Source organism: Triturus cristatus, chromosome 7 (genome assembly GCF_964204655.1).
Source record: "Triturus cristatus chromosome 7, aTriCri1.1, whole genome shotgun sequence".
Lineage (NCBI taxonomy): Eukaryota > Metazoa > Chordata > Amphibia > Caudata > Salamandridae > Triturus > Triturus cristatus.
The window spans coordinates 753,525,408-753,547,923 of NC_140590.1; the positions used below are offsets into that span (position 1 = coordinate 753,525,408).

Here is a 22,516-nt window from a genome sequence, read left to right on the forward strand (position 1 = left end):
TATTTTGACTTTTTTGGTCTATTCTTTCGAGTCGACCTCGACTGTAGGAATGCCCGGGTTCAAGCCGTGTGACGCCTGTCGCTGACTGATGTCGGTTACCGACCCCCACCATCGGTGTCTCTACTGCCTTGGGGCCAACCATGATGACAAGTCGTGCCCCGACTGCCGGGTCTTGACCTCCAAGGCTAGGCGGGAGCTGTCCCGCAAGCTCCTCGAGATCTGGCAGTCGGCTCTGCGCCGCTCGAGTTCCCGGTCGAGGAGGAGGTCGAGGGACCGGTCGCGGAGCCGAAGTCATCACCGCTCGTCGGGTTCGAAGTCCTCGCATTCAGGTAAGTTGAGGCACAGTAAGAAGAAGTCGAAGAAGCGACACCGCTCTTCTGACTCCCCTCGCAAGTCGCGCGACTCGGCTTAGGGTTTGGGTGGCACCACCCGCACGGCTCCATCGGAGCCGCAGGAGTCGCGTCCCGCCCCATACCCTCCGGTCCCTGGGCCTAATGCGACTCCGGGCGAGATTCGGGACTTCCTCGTGGCCATAAAGAGTCTCGCTCTGCCGTCGCGGCCGCAGGTCCGACTGGGTGGCCTAGTGAGCCGGCAGCTATGGCCCCAGCGCCGTCGTCAACTTCGGTCCCGACGCCGCAGGTCCCTGTGGGATCCAGGCCTGGATCCCGGTCGACGCCGTTTGACCTTACGACTCCTCCACCAGCGCCGACCCCTATGGTGCTGCCCCCGGCGCCGTCTTTGGACGACGCCGTCCCCAGTTTCAGCCCCGGTCCGGATCTGGCGTCGGAACGGCGCCGCCGGGCGCCGATGGATGAGCATTTCATCTACCACCCGACTCCGTCCTTTCTACCTGTTTACCAGGAGACGGATGAAGAGGAGGACTGGTCAGACGAGCTGGGGGATGCCAGTGGTCTCGGCACTTCGCCTGACACTGGCTTCATCTCTCCTCCTTCCGTGGCTACGGAGGAGGGTGCAACTTATTCTGTGGTGCTGCGCAGGGCTGCCGAAGCTCTTTGTGAGAAGTTGGCCTGATGTATGATGTCACTAGTTCTAGTGTACACCTTATATCAGTCCAAACAACCCTTATGGTGATTGGTGTGGCTGATAGGTACACATGTGTCTATATATAAGATAGGTATAGGAATACTACACCTAAGCAAGGAGTGATTACACGACCTTGCCCCAGCTGAGTGATCAGCCAGTTGTGTCATAATGGAAGGCCAGGCCAGGCCAGGCCAGGGGGGGCATAATACATGCTGCAGCCCCTGGTAGGCCTAGGATACACCTATGCCCTGGGTACCTAAGGTACACTGTACGGGGGCCAATAAGGTGATCCTATCCAAATGGGTTATGCACCTAAAGTACATAGTATTACTTTAGAGAGAGAACAGCAGGGCTGTGGGTCTGATTGTCAGGCCCACAGCCACATCTAACTCGAAAACCAGTAAAGCAAAAGCAAAATGTGGGGGTGAACATAGAAAGCAGACCCTACTCTCCTACACTCTTCACCTGGAGCTCTCTGCAGCGGCCATGAGAACTAACCTCCTCACTGAGGTGCTTCAACCACCAGTAAGCTCTTCGGAGCCTCTACTACAGTTCAATGAGGTGCTCACTGACGTTCTGATGGGCACTTGGTCCAAGCCCTCCACAGTCACCCCTGTGGACCGGAACGTGGCCCGGCGCTACCGCCCTGCTTCGGGCGACCCCATCTTTCTGTCAATGCACCCCACCCCTGAGAGTCTGGTTATCCAGGCCTCTACATCCCAGACTGCATTCCCGTCCGCTCCTCTGGATCGGGAATCCAAAAGGTTGGAGCAGTTTGGGAAGAAACTGTTTTCCTCCCTCAGTTTGGGGTGGCGGTCTATTAATACTGCGTGCCTTTTCAACCGTTAAACCCACTCCTTGTGGGATACGGTGGCGGAGGTGCTGCCCCAGTGTCCGAAGGAGGCCCGGATACGGCTCGCCCAGGCTCTTGCTGAGGGGTGGGATGCAGCACGGTACTCCATTCGATGTGGACTAGACACCACGGACTCGCTAGGTAGAGCGATTGCGACAACTGTGGCGATTCGTCGTCACGCCTGGCTGTGGTCCACAAATTTTTCAGGGGATATCCAGAGCACACTCATGGACATGCCCTTCGTTGGCTGTCGCCTTTTTGGTGACAAAGCGGATAGTGCGCTGGAGTGCTTTAAGGACTCCAGGGCTACGGCCAAGTCCTTGGGCCTCTCAGCCCGCGCCTGCAAACTTCTGCTTTTCGCCCCTTTCGTGGCCAAGGAAGGGGCGCCCCCGCACGTCCGCCTAGCCACAGCATGCAGAACCAGCCTCAACACGGTCACAGACGTGGATTCCGCCTTGGCGGAGCAGGGGGACAGCGACCCAGTCAGTCCACATCGGCTCCCACAGCATTTGCCTCAAAGCCTTCCTAGTCCGACCTTTCAGGCCCATTCCACGCCAGTGGGAGGCAGAGTTCGCCATCACCTGCTCCACTGGCGTACCATCACGTCGGACAGGTGGGTGCTGCAAATCGCCCTAAGGGGCTACTCCCTCCCCTTCGAGGCGACCCCTCCAGCCATGCCACCGCAATACCACCACATGTCCGGAGATCACTTGCAACTTCTACAGGAGGAAGTTACGGCCCTCTTGGCCAAGGGGGCCATTGAGCGCGTTCCTGGCCCAGAAGGAGGACGGGGTTGTTACTCCCACTACATTCTGGTTCCCAAGAAGGGAAAAGGGGGCATACGCCCTATCTTGGACCTCAGGAGCATCAACGCCTTCCTCCGGAAGGAGAAGTTCAAGATGCTCACTTTAGCTCAGGTTCTGACTGCCCTAGACCCTGGAGACTGGATAGTAGCGTTGGACTTGCAGGACGCGTATTTCCACATCCCCATCCTGCCGGCCCACCAACGTTACCTGCGGTTCACGGTAGGCCACGAGCACTTTCAGTTTACCGTGCTCCCCTTCGGCCTCACCAGTGCCCCTCGGGTGTTCACGAAAGTGATGGCGGTGGTCGCAGCTTATCTGCGCAGATTAGGGGTTCCAGTCTTCCTGTATCTCGACGACTGGTTGTTGAAGGCAGGCTCGCCCCAAGCAGTCGTCTCCCACCTCCAGACTACAGCCGACCTCCTGCATTTGCTGGGGTTCTCCATCAACGTGCCGAAGTCACATCTGAGTCCCTCCCAGTAGCTCCTTTTCATCAGAGCGGTTCTGGACTCGGTGCAGTTTCGGGTCTATCCTCCCGAACAGCGGGTTTGGGATATTCAGGCTCTGATTCTGATCTTTCAGCCTTTATCCCGAGTTTCGGTCAGGATGGTCCTGCGGCTGCTGGGTCTGATGGCCTCCTGCATCCTGCTGGTACATCACGCCAGGTGGCGGATGCGAGCTCTGCAGTGGGACCTGAAGTTCCAGTTGGCTCAACATCAGGGCAACCTGTCTGACCACGTCCTGATCTCGGAGGGCACTGCAAGTCAGTTGCAGTGGTGGCTCACGGACCGGGATTGGGTCAGTGGCAGATCCCTCTCCCTACCCCAACCGAAGCATGCAGTGGTGACGGATGCGTCCCTCCTGGGATGGGGGGGCTACATGGGAGAGGTGGAGATCAGAGGCCTCTGGTCTCCGGCGGAGTACCGGCTCCATATCAACCTATTGGAGCTGCGGGCGATCCGGCTTGCACTGAAGGCATTCCTTCCCTCTGTATGGGGAAGTGTAGTGCAGGTGTTCACAGACAACACCACCGCCATGTGGTATTGCAACAAACAGGGCGGGGTGGGGTCGTGGACCCTTTGTCAGGAGGCTCTGCGCCTCTGGACATGGCTGGAACATCAGGGCATCAACCTGGTGGTTCAAACACCTGGCGGGCTCTCTGAATGCCAGGGCGGACGAACTCAGCCGCCGGTGCATGATGGATCACGAATGGTGACTGAACTCGGGCGTGGCGCAAGGCCTCCTTCGGCAATGGGGAGAGCCTTGGTTTGATCTATTCGCCACCGAAGAGAACGCGCGATGTCATCAGTTCTGCGCGTTGGAGTTTCCAAGGCGGCACTCGCTCAGAGACGCTTTTCGTCGCGAGTGGATTTGCGGTCTGTTATATGCCTTTCCGCCTGTGCCACTTCTGCCCAGAGTGCTGAAGAAGATCAGGCGCGACCGGGCCCAAGTCATCCTTGTGGCTCCGGATTGGGCACGAAGATACTGGTATCCCGAGCTACTCAGTCTGTCAATCAATCCCCCGATTCGACTGCCTCTTCAGGAGGACCTTCTGTCACAGTAGCAGGAGACGGTCCTCCACCCGAACCTGTCCAGCCTCCACCTCCATGCGTAGAGATTGAGCGGCGGCAGTTGATGCCATTTGACTTGCCTCCTGAAGTCTGTGATGTCATTCTGGCAGCCAGGCGTCCCTCCACTAAAAGGGTATACGCCTGCAAGTGGAACAAATTTGTGGCATGGTGCACAGCAAAGGCTGTGGATCCCCTTTCCGCCCCTCTTTCTGAGGTTCTCCTCTTTCTTCTTTCCTTGGCCCAGCAGGGCTCTGCTCTGGGCACCATCAAGGGATATCATTCAGCTGTTTCTGCCTGTGAGAAGTTGGCCTGATGTATGATGTCACTAGTTCTAGTGTACACCTTATATCAGTCCAAACAACCCTTATGGTGATTGGTTGTAAAGTCAACCTTATAGACCAGCTATCCTAGTGGTAGCATGGACAAGAGCAGCCTTAGGCTAAACTCTGAATGGCATGTGAAGCCAGCTGTGATACCATATATAATCCCTTGAATACCAAATGAAAGGACACCACAACAGATATATATATAAAATAAAGTGTATTTATTCTAGTCAAACCATCAGCACTCTTTATGAGATTCGAGGTAAGTACAACACAGTCTTATTCAAGCATACATTAAGTCACACAGGTAAGTAATACAGTTAGGCCCTAGGGCCCACGCAAACCATATACTAAGAAAGTGGTATAAGGACCACTGTTACGGAAATAGGATAGGCCTAGGCCTAGGGAATCACTGGGGCTACACTACACTAGCAACAGTTAGGAAGTGGGAGGCCCACGGGATTCAGGTGCAGAGTGGAAACACTCACGCGTAATGCGTAAAAGTCGATAGAATTACTAGTAGTTAGAAATTAACAGTTTAAGGACACTTCTGAAGCAGCTAGAGAGTCGAGACTCGGAAACTAGACCCTAGGATAGTCACTACCCTTGTGAGCACCGAAGTACCCAAGTTACCTAGCCCACGGACTGCGGGTGCATAGGTGTGAACTTGCGTCGGGTTTCGTCGTGGACTTCTATGGATGCCTGAAGGAAAGTTGCTGACAGGCGGTCAGTGAAGAGTGTCCGGTGGATCCCAAGGCTGGGATCAAGAAGTGAGGATACCTGCAAGCAGAAGGGACAGAGTCAAGGTCACTAGCCAGTGACCACGTGGAACCAGGAAGGAACCAGGCGATGTCGTGAAGATTGCAGGTGAAAGGTGAAGCTTGTCGCTGCAGCCACGGGTACCAGGAGACGTCGAGGACGACCAGGACCAGGAGGCGAGCTGTCCCACGAAGACTCTTGCTGTCGGCGGCGTCGAAGTCGAACTAGGACTCACCAAGCCTTGGCAAGCGGAACCCACGAAGAACGGAGGACTTGCTTCTCTTTTGCAAAGAAGCGGGAGCCAGTCTGGAGGAGCCAAACCAGCAGTGAAGATTTCAAGGTGTGTCGTCACAGAGGCCGCTAGCCAACGGGCAAGCAACCGGACAGACGCGGCAAGCAGGAAAATGCATAAGGGCCCCACGCAGGACTCGTGGAGTGTGGGGGGCTGATCTTCGGTGCAGATGGTGCTTGGGGTTGGGGCTTCTCAATCACCGGTGCACAACTTCGAGGGTGCCTCAGAAGCTGCGCTGGAAGATACTAGCCACTTTTCCCAGGTAGCCGGTCCCACGTCTCTCGTCGCCTCCACGGATCTCAGCTCGGCTGTGGATGTGGATCAGGGTCGGAGAAGTCTGGAAGTCAAGGCTCTGGTCGGGCTCTGCAGTCGGTCCCTCGTAGAACTTCAGCAAAGCAAAGGGTAGTCTCTTGATGGTGCCTGTTTGCACAGGGTAGCCACTCCTTGGCCACAAGGGAGATTCTTCAGTCTTCTTCTTTCGTCGAATGTCGAAGGTCCAGAGTTTCTGTTCAAGTTGCAGGTTCAGGATAATCTAATCTCCTGGGGCCCAGCTACCACTCTTATACTAATCTGGGGGGCTGGGTTGCCTGCTAGGTCATGCCTTATGGGTGGGACCTGGGAGGGGGGTGGTTACACCCCCTTCCCTTTGTCCAGTTTCGCGCCAGGACTGGGGCTGGTGTGCCCCAGCACCGGTTTGAACTGGACTATGCATGGGACACCTTGTGTGCCCCAGGCATGTCTCATTCCTTTCAGCCCTCCCTGCCCCAATACAGTAAAGTCTGTCTGGGGAGGTGCTAGCACCTCCCCAAGCAGGAAACCTATTGTCCAAGCCTCCCTTGCCGGGATCACTCCCAGCAGCAGGAGGTCAGACTTGTGTCTGTGGCAGCAGCATCCATTTTGTGATGCTGAGGCTTTGGTTAGAGTTAAAACAGCAAAGTAGGATTTTAACATGTCTCTCCCTCTAGAAGGGGGGAATAATATCCTCATCACCAGAAATGTTATGGGGGTATTATTCCAAAGTGTTAGACACCTTACACGACATGTTTTGATAAAGCCAAACCATAGTTACCATAACCGTTTAAGATTATAAGGCACTTTAAGAGTATATGGTAGGCTATATCATAGAACAGCTATAAGGACATGGTTCCGAAAGCTGCAGACAGGCTCAGCTCATGCCAGAGCACCATCTCACATGTTACCAAGCACTCTGCCTCCAGGATTGTTAAGGCCTGCCATAGGAGTGGCTGATAGGTACACATGTGTCTATTTTAAGGGTAGATATAGGTATACTATATCTAAGCAAGGGGTGATTACACGACCCCCCCCCAGCTGAGTGATCAGCCAGTTGTGTCTGATTGGCAGGCCAGACCAGGGGTGGCATAATACATGCTGCAGCCCCTGGGAGGCCTAGGGTACACCTATGCCCTGGGTACCTAGGGTACACTGTACAGGGTCCAATAAGGTGATCCTTACCAATTGGGAATGTACCTAGGGTACATGGAGTCCATTTTAAAGAGAGAGCAGACAGCCTGAGACCCTGAATGGCAGGATCTCAGGCCAACTAAGTCGAAAAACCAGCTAGACACTAGGCAAAAAGTTGGGGGTAACCATAGTCAGATATCCACCTTCCTACACAACCCCCCCCCCCCCCAAACGAAAGGAGATAAGGCTGGCCTTGACAAGGTAAGCCTCTACTGCCTAAGTGGCCATCTAAGGAAGAACCAGCACTGGCGTGGTTACCCCCTGTCTCATGGTCCACTAAGCAATCCCTCACCCTAAAGGTATCATAGGGTCTCCACCATAGGGAATCTCTACCTTTGGTGTGTCTTTGCAAAGTAAAAGGCTGGTGTTGAGATGGAGTACTGAAGTGAGTGTCCTCAAAGTGAGGCCTCAGCTTCCTCCAATCATCCTCCACCATGGATGCCTTTCTTTCTTTCACTGAGTTGCACTGTGCTCTCAGGGTCAGCCTCTGGCTACCTAAAGCTGGAGGCTGGGTCCCTTTTGTGGGCTTACTGGAGGGACAGGTCAGGTTTGGGGCCCTAAGGTCCCATGTTTGCCTGTGCCCAACAGAATCCCTCTGGGGGAGGTCCCTAACTACCTGTAAAGGAGATCCCTCAGGAATGTTTTTAACTATTGCCTGGCTAGGGCTACTAGCCAGGCAATCCTCATTCTTTTGATGGGGGGGTTCTTGGGGACAGGGGCCCTCTTGGGGTCCACTGGCCTCCCTGACCTCTGCAGCCCTGGGCTGACTGAGGCAGGGTAGAGAGAGGTAGGCTACCTGCACCAGACTGGGTCCCACCTTGGAAGGGGCCACTGACATCAGAGGCTCTGCCAGGCCAGGCCTGGCTACCTCTGGGGCAGTTCCTTCACAAGGGGTGAGGTCAGATCCCTGACGAGGCTGACCTTTTCCTAATGTCTGGGGAGAGGGAGACTTTTCTTCCTCCCCACTACTCTCTGTTTGTGTGGAGTGATCCATAGTTTCAGGCTTCACTACACCTATGTCAGTCTGAGTATGGGCTGAGACCATTACAGCCTTGCCAACCTTTTCAGGGAGGCACTCAGTTTGGGTTTGAGCTGTGACTGTCACAGCTCTGCCAATCTCTACAGGGAAGTCTGTCTTTGCCTGGGCTGTGGCTACCACTGCCCTTCCAACCTTTTCAGGAAAGAAATCTACTTGGACAGGGGTTGTGGCTGGCACAACCCCACTACCCTTTTGTGAAAGGCCTACCATTTTAGAATGGGTGTCTTGTTCAACTCCAGCCCAAGCTGAGAGTTCTAAGTCATTCCCCAGTAAGCAGTCCACAGGCAAGGTTGGAGACACTGCCACCCTTTTGGGGCCAGTGACACCTCCCCAGCTGAGACATACCTCTGCCATGGGATGACTGTTCTGTTTGCCCTCAATGTTAGTTACCTGGTATGAGAAACCAGGCAAAAGCTGCTCAGAGGGAACTAGCCTATGGGCCACCATAGTGATGCTAGCTCCAGTGTCTCTGTAGGCCTCAGCTTTTCTACCATTGATGTAGGGCTCCTGTCTGTACCTACACAAAGTGTTGGGACAGGCAGTGAAGTTGGCAAACCCCATGCCACCATCACAGACAAGAGTAGCTGCTGTAGGGGAATTGGCTAAGCCAGGGTCCCCGTGTTCCCCAAGAAAACCCAACCAAATTTTTGTGGGCACTCCCACCACCTGGGGGATTACTGCTGACAGTAATAGGTGGTGTGACAGGAGTAGTTGGAGGAACAGTTTTGGTTTTAGCCTTTGGGCAACTGCTGTCAGTTTTCCAATGCCCAGGAGTTTTACACTCATGGCAGTAAGGCTTTTTAACTGTGGTAGAGGAGGGAGCTTGGGACCCACCACCCTGTGTGGAGTTTTGGGGCCCTGAGGAAGATTTCTCTTTTGTTTTATCCCCACCCTTCTCTTGAGGCTTGGTGGTATCTTTCTTTTGGTCACCACCCTGATTTTTAGGCCTAATCCTGGTCCTGACCCATTTATCTGCCCTCTTTCCCAATTCTTGGGGAGAGGTCAAATCTGAGTCTACCAGGTGTTGATGGAGGAGCTGGTTCTGACAATTACTAAGGATCTGCTCCCTCATAATCAAGTTGTACAATCCTGTATAGTCCTGCACCTTGCTGCCAGTTAACCAACCTTCCAAACCCTTAGTGGCACAATCCACAAAATCAGACCAGTCCTGTGTCTGTGTCTTCTGGGTGTCTCTGAACAACAACCTATATTGCTCAGTGGTTAAGCCAAACCCATCTATCAGAGCACTCTTCAGGACTTTGTAATTGTTAGCATCCTCATGACTGACTGTGAGGAGCTTGTCTCTACCTTTGTCAGAAAAGGAGAGCCACAAGATAGCTGCCCACTGACTCTGGGGTACCTGCTGTACTTTGCAGGCCCTCTCCAAAGCAGTCATCCACTCTTGGATGTCATCCCCATTCTGATATGGGGGGACTATCTTGCTTAGGTTTCTATGGTCATAAGACCTATCCCTATCTCTAGGGATATTGCTGCCACCAGTGGGTTCTGACCCACTTAACTTTTGCTCTCTAGCCAGAGCAAGCTTCTCCTTGGCAAGGGCAAGTTCTTCCCTCTGAATCCTCAGATTAGCTTCCCTCATTCTGGCTTCATGCTCCTTTCTCTCGGGGGAAGTCATTCCCCTGTGAGAAGAGGCATTAGAGATGCTAGAGACATGGGAGTGGATGGATTCCCTTGAAGGGGATCTGTCTCTCCTGCTTCTCTGGTTAAGCCCACTTGGGGGTCTGTATGGGGGGACCCCATGCAAACTCCCATGTAAGCTTAGGTTAGCCTGGCTAAGTCTTCCTACTTGGCCCTGGCTGTCTACCTCTTCATCTGAAGTCCCATCTGACTCCTCTGCGGTGGGCAGACCCTCCTTTGTACCTAGGGTACTGACCTGTGAGGCCCTAAAAGTATAATACTCCTCTAGGAGTTGTACTAGCTGAAGGAGGGTAGGGTTTGCACCCTGTTTTAACTTTCTGGAGGTACACAATTGTCTCATCTCCTGAAAAGTTAGGGTATCATATCTAGAGGGGGTCTTCTTCAGACCTGCCCCTCCTGAGAGAGCATCTACTTGATCTCCTCCCAGAGACATGATCTAGTGAGGGTGTGGTGTGTGCACCTACCTACACTAGTTGTTTCTACTAAACCTCTCTGGTAGTTGTAGTCAGGGTGTGTTACTCCCTTCAACCTACAACCACTAAGTCCAGTAGGACTTAAGTATTATAATCTATGTTATATGTACCTAAACAATATCTGTGTGATCTTTCTATTTAGTATCTCAAGATTACAATGGTATTACAACAGCAAGCTCAGATCCCAACCGCTGCTCACCAATGTGAGAAGTTGGCCTGATGTATGATGTCACTAGCTCTAGTGTACACCTTATATCAGTCCAAACAACCCTTATGGTGATTGGTTGTAAAGTCAACCTTATAGACCAGCTATCCTAGTGGTAGCATGGACAAGAGCAGTCTTAGGCTAAACTCTGAATGGCATGTGAAGCCAGCTGTGATACCATATATAATCCCTTGAATACCAAATGAAAGGACACCACAACAGATATATATATAAAATAAAGTGTATTTATTCTAGTCAAACCCTCAGCACTCTTTATGAGATTCGAGGTAAGTACAACACAGTCTTATTCAAGCATACATTAAGTCACACAGGTAAGTAATACAGTTAGGCCCTAGGGGCCACGCAAACCATATACTAAGAAAGTGGTATAAGGACCACTGTTACGGAAATAGGATAGGCCTAGGCCTAGGGAATCGCTGGGGCTACACTACACTAGCAACAGTTAGGAAGTGGGAGGCCCACGGGATTCAGGTGCAGAGTGGAAACACTCACGCGTAATGCGTAAAAGTCGATAGAATTACTAGCAGTTAGAAATTAACAGTTTAAGGACACTTCTGAAGCAGCTAGAGAGTCGAGACTCGGAAACTAGACCCTAGGATAGTCACTACCCTTGTGAGCACCGAAGTACCCAAGTTACCTAGCCCACGGACTGCGGGTGCATAGGTGTGAACTTGCGTCGGGTTTCGTCGTGGACTTCTATGGATGCCTGAAGGAAAGTTGCTGACAGGCGGTCAGTGAAGAGTGTCCGGGGGATCCCAAGGCTGGGATCAAGAAGAGAGGATACCTGCAAGCAGAAGGGACAGAGTCAAGGTCACTAGCCAGTGACCATGTGGAACCAGGAAGGAACCAGGCGATGTCGTGAAGATTGCAGGTGAAAGGTGAAGCTTTTCGCTGCAGCCACGGGTACCAGGAGACGTCGAGGACGACCAAGACCAGGAGGCGAGCTGTCCCACGAAGACTCTTGCTGTCGGCGGCGTCGAAGTCGAACTAGGACTCACCAAGCCTTGGCAAGCGGAACCTACGAAGAACGGAGGACTTGCTTCTGGTGCAGACCAGGAAGGTCTGGGGTGCTTCTCTTTTGCAAAGAAGCGGGAGCCAGTCTGGAGGAGTCAAACCAGCAGTGAAGATTTCAAGGTGTGTCGTCACAAAGGCCGCTAGCCAACGGGCAAGCAACCGGACAGACGCGGCAAGCAGGAAAATGCAGAAGGGCCCCACGCAGGACTCGTGGAGTGTGGGGGACTGATCTTCGGTGCAGATGGTGCTTGGGGTTGGGGCTTCTCAATCCCCGGTGCACAACTTCGAGGCTGCCTCAGAAGCTGCGCTGGAAGATACTAGCCACTTTACCCAGGTAGCCGGTCCCACGTCTCTCGTCGCCTCCACGGATCTCAGCTCGGCTGTGGATGTGGATCAGGGTCGGAGAAGTCTGGAAGTCAAGGCTCTGGTCGGGCTCTGCAGTAGGTCTCTCGTAGAACTTCAGCAAAGCAAAGGGTAGTCTCTTGATGGTGCCTGTTTGCACAGGGTAGCCACTCCTTGGCCACAAGGGAGATTCTTCAGTCTTCTTCTTTCGTCGAATGTCGAAGGTCCAGAGTTTCTGTTCAAGTTGCAGGTTCAGGATAATCTAATCTCCTGGGGCCCAGCTACCACTCTTATACTAATCTGGGGGGCTGGGTTGCCTGCTAGGTCACGCCTTATGGGTGGGACCTGGGAGGGGGGTGGTTACACCCCCTTCCCTTTGTCCAGTTTCGCGCCAGGACTGGGGCTGGTGTGCCCCAGCACCGGTTTGAACTGGACACCTTGTGTGCCCCAGGCATGTCTCATTCCTTTCAGCCCTCCCTGCCCCAATACGGTAAAGTCTGTCTGGGGAGGTGCTAGCACCTCCCCAAGCAGGAAACCTATTGTCCAAGCCTCCCTTGCCGGGATCACTCCCATCAGCAGGAGGTCAGACTTCTGTCTGTGGCAGCAGCATCCATTTTGTGATGCTGAGGCTTTGGTTAGAGTTAAAACAGCAAAGTAGGATTTTAACGTGTCTCTCCCTCTAGAAGGGGGGAATAATATCCTCATCACCAGAAATGGTATGGGGGTATTATTCCAAAGTGTTAGACACCTTACACGACATGTTTTGATAAAGCCAAACCATAGTTACCATAACCATTTAAGATTATAAGGCACTTTAAGAGTATATGGTAGGCTATATCATAGAACAGCTATAAGGACATGGTTCCGAAAGCTGGAGACAGGCTCAGCTCATGCCAGAGCACCATCTCACATGTTACCAAGCACGCTGCCTCCAGGATTGTTAAGGCCTGCCATAGGAGTGGCTGATAGGTACACATGTGTCTATTTTAAGGGTAGATATAGGTATACTATATCTAAGCAAGGGGTGATTACACGACCTTGCCCAGCTGAGTGATCAGCCAGTTGTGTCTGATTGGCAGGCCAGACCAGGGGTGGCATAATACATGCTGCAGCCCCTGGGAGGCCTAGGGTACACCTATGCCCTGGGTACCTAGGGTACTCTGTACAGGGTCCAATAAGGTGATCCTTACCAATTGGGAATGTACCTAGGGTACATGGAGTCCATTTTAAAGAGAGAGCAGACAGCCTGAGACCCTGAATGGCAGGATCTCAGGCCAACTAAGTCGAAAAACCAGCTAGACACTAGGCAAAAAGTTGGGGGTAACCATAGTCAGATATCTACCTTCCTACACTGCCTTCTTACGGCTTCCTGATCAGCCTTCTCTTTTCAAGTCCCCTGTTGTTGCTAGATTCTTAAAAGGCATTACTCACATGTTTCCTCCTGTCCCTTTCGTAATGCCTCAGTGGGACTTGAACCTGGTGTTAACCTACCTGATGTGCGCTCCCTTTGAGCCACTTCATAACTGCTCTCTTCGTCTTCTGACTCTCAAGACTGCTTTCTTGGTTGCCATCACCTCTGCCAGATGAGTGAGTGAGCTCCAGGCTCTTTCTTCTAAACCTCCTTTCCTCTCTGTCAATCCGGACAAGGTTGTTCTAAGGACTCGTCCTTCCTTTCTTCCTAAGGTGGTTACTGTCTTTCACATCGGCCAGTCTGTTACATTGCCCACCTTCTTTCCGCATCCCTCGAAAGAGGAAGAGAGGCTCCACCGTCTGGACCCAAAACGTGCGCTCTCCTTCTATCTGGACCGCACAAACCAGTTCCCGGGTGGACGACCAACTCTTCGTTGGCTACGTGGGCGCTAAGAAGGGGCGGGCAGTGCACAAGCGGACCATCTCTCGGTGGGTCGTTTTGTGCATTAAGGCCTGTTATTCCTTGGCTAAGAAGGAACCTCCTGTGTGGCTGAGGGCCCATTCCACTCGTACCACAGCGGCTACTACTGCCTTGGGACAGGGAGTCCCTCTGCAGGACATTTGTCAGGCAGCAACGTGGGCCTCGCTGCACACGTTTGCCAAGCATAACTGCCTGGACAGCCAAGTCCGGAGAGACGGCTTCTTTGGCCGTTCCGTTCCCCAGGACTTCCTGGTGTGATCTCGGTTCGCAGACCCACCACCGGGGTTGGTATTGCTGGGGTATCTATTCTAAGGTAAGGAATCTAAATAACGAGTTTCTTTCAGATGAACAAGTTCTCATCCAGGGGATACTCATCAATAGTCATAATCTATGAATAATCCCCGCCCATGTGCGGGATCCCGGAGCATATAGTAAATATATATATATACATATATATACATATGTGAAAACATATAACTGCAGCCTAACAATGTTCAAAACCTGGCAATGCTGTAAATTACATATATTTGCATAGTAGTGCACCCCTATCCCATAAGGAAAAAAGGAAGCATAGACAAATCATAACACATCACTGCTTTATTGCCATAAAGCAACATGTAATTGTAGGCATTCGCCAGTAGGCTGCAGCAGAGTATCAAGAAACAAAGAAAACTGACACCCTGTCTTTAAGGCATTAGAGTAGGGGGACCGTGCCTTTAAGGCCTGCCTGAGACCCCCTGCTCCCATGATGCATTACAGGTGGCAGTTGGGCCAGTTCTTTTTTCCGGATCCTTCTGTGAGGATCCTGGAGCTTGAGCTTTTCAGTTTTTGACTGAAATTTTGGAATACAGCTTTTTCTAGCTTTTTTCGACGTTTTCTGACTTCTAAGGGATAATTCTGCTGGTGTCCAGTGAATTTTCGAATTTTTTCCAGTCAGAATGTCTCCTTTATTTAGGAAATGTCCTTCTTGTGGCAACAAGATGGCACTGGCGGACCCACACTCTGTGTGTATCGTGTGTTTACCATCTAAACACGATCCTGACCAGTGTCCCCACTGCCAGAAGTTCTCTAAGCGCACTCTGAGGACTGGAGAGGGAACGAAGCCGTCGTGAAGCATTCTTCATCAAGACCTCCTTCTTCAGCTACGCAAGTACAAAAACAGCGACACACCAGCTCCCCTGGCTCCAGAAAGAACAGGAGTCCAAGAGGTTTGCCGTCGACGTCGAGAGAGCCGGCGAAGAGGCAGAGGACTTCGACGTCGAGGGATTCATCCCACCATCAAAATTCTCCGCCGCGCAAAAGTAAGTCGGCGTCGAGGCGCAGCCCTGCGGGCTCGCAGGTTGCTGGTACAGTGACGTCTGGACTGTCTCCGAAGATGTTGAGGCTTCCGTCGATGTCGAGACACTCTCCGCCACCCTCAAGGGGGTCGGCGTCGAGAGATGCGGCGACGTACATTCCGCCGCGAGTGGACCGGTCGCCGTCGAAGGTTACCCCCACTCGGCGACATAGAAGGTCGACGTCGAGAGGAAGATCGACGTCAAGATCATCACCTCGACGCCGTGAGAGGTCGACGTCGAAGTCGCCCAGTCGACGACGAGAGAGGTCGACGTCGAAGCTGCCCAGCCGACGTCGAGAGAGGTCGCCGTCGACGTCGAGAGAGGTCGATGTCGAAGTCGCCCAGTCGACGTCGAGGGAGGTCGCCGTCGAAGTCACGGCCGACGTCGAGGTCATCTAGCCGACGTCAGGTGCCAGAGGAGAGGAGGTCGACGTCGAGGTCTCCGTGATCGGCGTCGAGACCGCCGTCGAGACCAGAACGCCACACCCCACACTTGCCGATGGTGACGCAGACGTCGTCGACATCAAGGGGTTCGACGTCGAGGGCGAAAACTGGAGCGACCACGGAGAGGTCCCTAGGAGAACAGTCATCATCGCCGGGACTGCACATCGTGCAAGTATCTCCTGAAGGATCACCCAAGGCTCCAGAGCGATTCGGACTGTCACCACGCTGGTTACGAGATGGGAACATTGGCGCATGTCGGAGTCCGGGATCGGACTACTCCCGCATGTATTCCCCACCGCGCAGGAGTAAGTCTCCTCCGAGGGAGCCAAGGCCAATTTCACCACGCCGGTCTCGTTCCAGAGACCGTCGCTCCGCGCCAAGACGTCAAAGATCTCCGTCCACACGCAAATCAAGGTCAAGGGCTCACCATAGTGAACGTTCCCACAAGAGGCGACGCACCAGGTCGTCCACTGGGACTTCATCGACAATGTCCTCAGTCCGGGACTACTCTCCTACCTTTTCCTCAACACCTCCATCGCGAGTGTCCCCGGTGGATGACATCACAACTTTCTCGGACGTTCTGGGTAGAGGGGCGCAGAAGTTGAACATCGCGCTGCACACTCCTCAGGCGCCCACTTCTGTGATCTTTGACATGTTGCATCATCGGTCGGCTCCCAGACCTCTGCTTCCTTTGGTGCCAGGACTGTTGGAACCAGCAATGGCCACGTTCCTCACTCCGGCTACAGCGGGCTCTGTGCCGTCGAGGATAGCCAAGAAATATAAGGCTCCGACCGAGGATCCTTTATTCTTGAGGGCGGACCCGCCAGCAGACTCAGTAATCGTGGCGGCGGCTATGAAATCCCACTCGGCCTCAGTATCTTCTTCTGTCCCCCCTGAGAAGGACAGTAAACTGATGGACTCCTACGGCAGGAAAATGTGCAACACTTCAGCCTCGCACATGAAGGTGGCTAGCGCTTCAGCCCTGCTGGGAAGGTATGATCGCTCCCTCTGGGACTCCCTCGCCAGATTCGTGGACAGACTGCCTAGAGACGACAGGCAGGACTTCACGGAGATCCTACAAGAAGGCGGCCTGGTGGCCAACCAAATCATCAGCGCAGCGGCGGATGCCTCGGACCTAGCCGCGCATGGCTACTCCCATGGCGTCTGCTCCCGGCGTTCGGCCTGGCTCAGGCTAACGGGCCTCAAGCCGGACGCGCAGAAAAGAATTCTCAATCTGCCTTTTAATGGATCATCACTGTTTGGGGCTCATGCTGATGACCAGATGAGCAAGATGAAGGCGGAGTTGGACACCGTGAAGGCTGTGGGGCTGGAAAAGCGCAAAGAATTCCGGAAGCGCTTTCGCCAGAGCGACAAACGTGCCTTTCACCAGCGCGTTCAAACACCCCAGTGGTCCTCTCAGAACCAACAGAGGTCCCAGTTTCAGCAAAGGGGTCGGGGCAGAGGAAGAGGAAGTACAAAACAGCAGCAGTCCTCTAACAAGCAGGCCTCCAAACAGTGAAACCTTACTTCCTCCGCTCTCGTTCGCCACTCCGGTGGGAGGAAGTATCACTGTTCACCTGGAAGAGTGGAAAGCCAGTACAAGCGACAGATGGGTGCTGAGTATTGTAGAGCGTGGCTACTTGCTGAGGTTCAAATCTCCCCCTCCGCAGGTACCCCCACGGAGACAGTCGCTCCCTCCCATCCAAAACAAACTTTTAAAGGACGAAGTTACCACTCTCCTCTCCAAAAACGCCATAGAGGAAGTTCCGACCAGGCAGAGAAATCAAGGAGTGTACTCCCGGTATTTTCTTGTTCAGAAAAGAGGAGCGGTCAGAGAGTACAGACCCATCCTCGATCTCCGCCTACTCAACGGATTTGTCAAAAGAGAAAAGTTCAGGATGCTGGCACTGCACCAGATCTTCCCACATGTTCACCAGGGGGACTGGATGTGTACCATCGACTTACAGGATGCATACTTCCACATTCCTGTCTCAGCGAAACATCGAAAGTTTCTCAGATTTCAGATATTTCGCCAGCATTATCAATACAAGGTCCTGCCATTCGGCCTCAAGTCCGCGCCACGAACATTCTCAAAGTACATGGCGGTGGTGGCTGCTTTTCTCCGCAAACGGAAGATATTCGTCTACCCCTATCTAGACGACTGGCTCTTGAAAAGCTCAACTCCGGCTCGACTCCAGAGTCATCATTCGTTTTGCCTCAACCTTCTACACTCGCTGGGCCTTCAGGTCAACTACAGGAAGTCGGTCCTCCATCCCACTCAGCGGATCCACTACCTGGGCGCCTCTCTAGACCCCTCAAGCGCAAGCGTGTGTCCTTCGGAGGAGAGGTTATCCTCCATGCTTCAGAAAGGCCGCACTCTTCTCAGCAGGGACTGCCCCACGGCCAGACAAGTGTCGTCTCTTCTGGGGTCGATGGCTTCGTGCATTTACATTGTGCCCAATGCACATCTGCACATGCGTCCTCTGCAACAAGATCTAGAGGATCAGTGGTCGCAGAGGTCCGGCCGCTGGGAGGATCGCATTACCCTTCATCAAGCCGCCAAAGATTCCATCCGGTGGTGGCTGAAGCGCTCCCATCTGCTTCACGGCGTCCCGTTCCATCAGGCGCCCCCGACACAGACAGTGGTCACCGATGCCTCCATGCAGGGCTGGGGTGCTCATATGGGCCGGCTTCAAGTACAAGGTCTCTGGTCCGCTATCGAGCAGAGCTATCACATCAACTTCTTGGAGCTACGAGCAGTCCACCTGGCTCTCAAGTCCCTGTATCCATCCCTGCAAACCAACTATATCCAGGTTCAGACAGACAACACCACAACTATGTTCTATCTGAACAAGCAAGGAGGGACCAAATCATGGGTCCTGTCTCTGGAGGCCCAGTCAATCTGGAGATGGCTTCTGGCGAGAAACCTGACGATCGTCGCGGTTCACCTGCCAGGGACCCTGAACGTGCAGGCTGACGGCCTCAGCAGAGACTTCGTCGAAGCGCACGATTGGTTGCTCAACGAAGACGTCGCTCAAGACCTCTTCCGCTTGTGGGGCACACCGGACATCGATCTGTTCGCAGACGCGGACAACAAAAAAGGCCCTGTCTTCGCCTCCAGGTTCCCTCAACGGGGGTCGCAGGGGAACGCGCTTTTGATCAGCTGGTCGAGGACATTGCTTTACGCTTTTCCTCCTCTCCCTCTCATCCCGGCTGTGATACAGAAGTTCTACAGAGCCAGAACTCGGATGATCCTAATAGCCCCGGAGTGGCCCCGTCAGTGGTGGTACCCGGATCTACTCCAGCTGTCGGAAGTACCACACAGGAGGTTGCCGTGCCTACCGAACTTGCTGACCAAGGACAAGGGGAGGGTGTTCCATCCCAATCTTCCCTCCCTCCGCTTGACGGCATGGCTCCTGAATTCATCCAATACGGACATCTAGACCTGCCTCCGGACTGTATGAACATTCTTCGGGAGGCAAAGAGGCCCTCCACGAGGAAGTCGTACGGCTTTAAATGGAAAAGATTCTGCTTCTGGTGTAGAGATAACGCCCTTGATCCGATCCGGGGTCAAGAACAGGTTATTCTCCCCTACTTACTGTACTTGGCGAAGTCTGGGTTAAAATACTCTTCCATCAGAGTACACTTAGCTGCTGTTACAGCCTATAGGAAGTCTCCTACCCAGACCTCTTTCTTCCAGATGCCAGTGGTAAAGGATTTCTTGGAAGGGCTTAAGAAAGTTTACCTACCTGTGAGGTCTCCTTCCCCTTCCTGGGAACTTAACATCGTTCTCTCTAAGCTGATGGGAGCTCCTTTTGAGCCGATTCATAAGGCCTCCTTGCAACATCTGACCTGGAAGGCTGCCTTCTTAGTAGCCATCACTTCGGCCCGTAGGGTTAGTGAAATTCAGGCCCTCTGCTGCAAGGAACCTTACACTGTGTTTCATGCTAATAGGGTGGTGCTCCGTACTCATCCGAGCTTCCTGCCCAAGGTGGTTTCGGACTTCCATATTAATCAGGTGATCACGTTGCCCACCTTCTTTCCTCAGCCGACCACTCCCCCGGAGAGAGCTCTACACTCTCTTGACCTCCGGAGGGTTTTGAAATTCTATCTAGCTAAGACCCTTACTCTTAGAAAGTCAGACAGGCTCTTTGTTAACTATGGGCCCACTAATACCGGGCTGGCTGCGGCCAAGAGGTCTATCTCTAGATGGATTGTCTCTTGTATAGCTTTGGCTTACCAACTGTCCCACAAAGTTCTACAAGGTAAGCCTAGAGCACACTCTACTCGAGGGAAAGCTTCTACTGTAGCACTCCTTCGCAATGTTCCCATGTCTGAGATCTGTAAAGCGGCTACGTGGCGCTCAGTCCATACTTTCACGCGCCATTATTGCCTAGATTCAGACGCGCAGGCCGACGCCCAGGTGGGGCAGGCCTCTTTGAGGAATCTATTTGCATAACTGTAATGCAAGATGTGTCTTTTAATGTATGTTTTAACTGCTTTGTTGCTCGTCCGCGAGACTTTGGGTATGGGCTTGCTACTCTATTCATAGATTATGACTATTGATGAGTATCCCCTGGATGAGAAGGATTAGTTACTTACCTGTAATCCTAGTTCTCATCCAGGAGTATACTCATCAAAGTCATAAGCGACCCACCCACCTCCCCGGACGAGCATTGTTTTCTCTTTAAATAAGTGATATATGGAAGGCAGATCTACTCAGGTGCGGAGGCACCGCCAAAAAAGAACTGGCCCAACTGCCACCTGTAATGCATCATGGGAGCAGGGGGTCTCAGGCAGGCCTTAAAGGCACGGTCCCCCTACTCTAATGCCTTAAAGGCAGGGTGTCAGTTTTCTTGGTTTCTTGATACTCTGCTGCAGCCTACTGGCGAATGCCTACAATTACATGTTGCTTTATGGCAATAAAGCAGTGATGTGTTATGATTTGTCTATGCTTCCTTTTTTCCTTATGGGATAGGGGTGCACTACTATGCAAATATATGTAATTTACAGCATTGCCAGGTTTTGAACATTGTTAGGCTGCAGTTATATGTTTTCACATATGTATATATATGTATATATATATATTTTCTATATGCTCCGGGATCCCGCACATGGGCGGCGATTATTCATAGATTATGACTTTGATGAGTATACCCCTGGATGAGAACTAGGATTACAGGTAATTAACTAATCCTTACTTACCTTCGGTAACGATATATCTGTAAGAAACATTAGTTAGTTAGATTCCTTACCGCCCCACCCATCCTCCCCGTTCTGCGAACTGATATCTAGGGTTAAGGTCTTCCCTTTCAGGGCCCTAGTTTCATGGCACCAGTGTCGATTTCTTGCATGGCTCTGCATTCCTGGAGCGGAAAGCTATGTACAGAACTGACGTCAGCGCGCCAGGGCGGCTTCTAAGGACTCCGACGACGTCATCCCGGCGATCACGATGCCGACGACGAACGCGGAGTCGCAGACGACGCCTACCGACGCGCAGGGGTACTGCTGACGAAAAATCTTTCCGGATCCAGCCTGACGCCTGGGGATATTTTAAGGTAAGGAATCTAACTAACTAATGTTTCTTACAGATATATCGTTACCGAAGGTAAGTAACTTGTTTGACAGACTGCATCAAATGGAAAGAAAACATTCCACCCATTACTGCTAGGCATTATATGGGTGGCGATTGTAAGGAAAAAATTGCAAGATGAGAAGTAACTCTGTTAACACACATCATTTGACAATTTTTAACACATACATCTTAATCTAGAGGAAATACCGATCGGTAACGTAATTTCTGTTTTTCATAGTTTTCCTCCAAATTTAGTAGGACTTTCTAAATAAATTTCTAAATGTCAGAACCGAAATGATCCATGATCTGTAGCTTATCTTTATTTTATTGATTGGTTCACATAGTACTGGATGAACTCTTAAGAGTTTTAGTCTACTTGAATTATGTTTGTTCCACAGTTCCATTATTTAGTTAGATCACTCCTTTAACCCCTTAACTGCGAGGGCTTTTCCACCCCAGTGCTGAGCCCTTTTTTGGCTATTTGGGGTACCTTTTGGCCTGCATAACTTTTTTCACAAAAGGTATCAACACCAGATTTTCACCCTTTTTCCCCAAAATCATAGGCTACCCTGAGTTTGTGGATTCCCCTTGAAGGGACTAAAAAAAATGGCCAAAATATAGCTATATTTTCTTTTTTTGGTTGGGGGAAGGCGAAAGAGTGCTGCACAAGAAAGTGTCTATTTTTTCCCTATCAATGGCATCAACAAAAGGTTTGCAGTGCTAAAATCGCCATTTCCCGACTTTCAGAAACAAGGTGATCTGAATCAAAAACGCATTTTTTTTGTATCACAGTATTGACATTTTTCTAAGAGTTAGTCTATTTTTCCAAATTGTTGGTGCTATCAACATACTTCCAGTTTGAGGTGTAAACATGTATAAATACCGATGGATGATCTCAGAAAGCTATACATTTCTGAAAAGTAGACAACATTCTGATTTCAGCATGGGGTAATTTGTGAATATCCCTCATGGTTTTCCTAAAGAAACCTAGAGGCATATTTACAAAAGAATGGCAGAGCTCACATTAAGCCAAAATTGCTAACGTTGCTCTCCGCCATTCTAAAAACGCAGGGATGCGTCGTATTTACAATGATATGGCACACCCCTGCGTTTTCCCTAGTGCTGGTGCTAAATTCAGCTGCCTAGCGCTGATGCAGGCACCCCTGCACAATTGTGAAATTATTGTTTATTTGCAGGAAGGTGTCCCTTCCTGCACATAAACAATCTAACGATGATTTGTAACTCCTACATGTGCTACATTGTGTAGCACACATAGAAGATGCAAATCGTAATTTTTTTAATGATTGTTTATGTGCAGAAATGGACACCTTCCTACACATAAACAATCACTCATGGCAATTTGCTGTTTCTATGTGTGCTGCACAATGCA

At 51.9% G+C, this 22,516-nt stretch overlaps 1 protein-coding gene across 2 annotated transcripts in view; it reads left to right on the forward strand.

The window, feature by feature from the left end:
- DNAH17 (dynein axonemal heavy chain 17) overlaps nt 1-22,516 on the forward strand; it is a 14,992,541-nt gene that overhangs the window by 10,898,663 nt on the left and 4,071,362 nt on the right. The window lies entirely within an intron of this gene.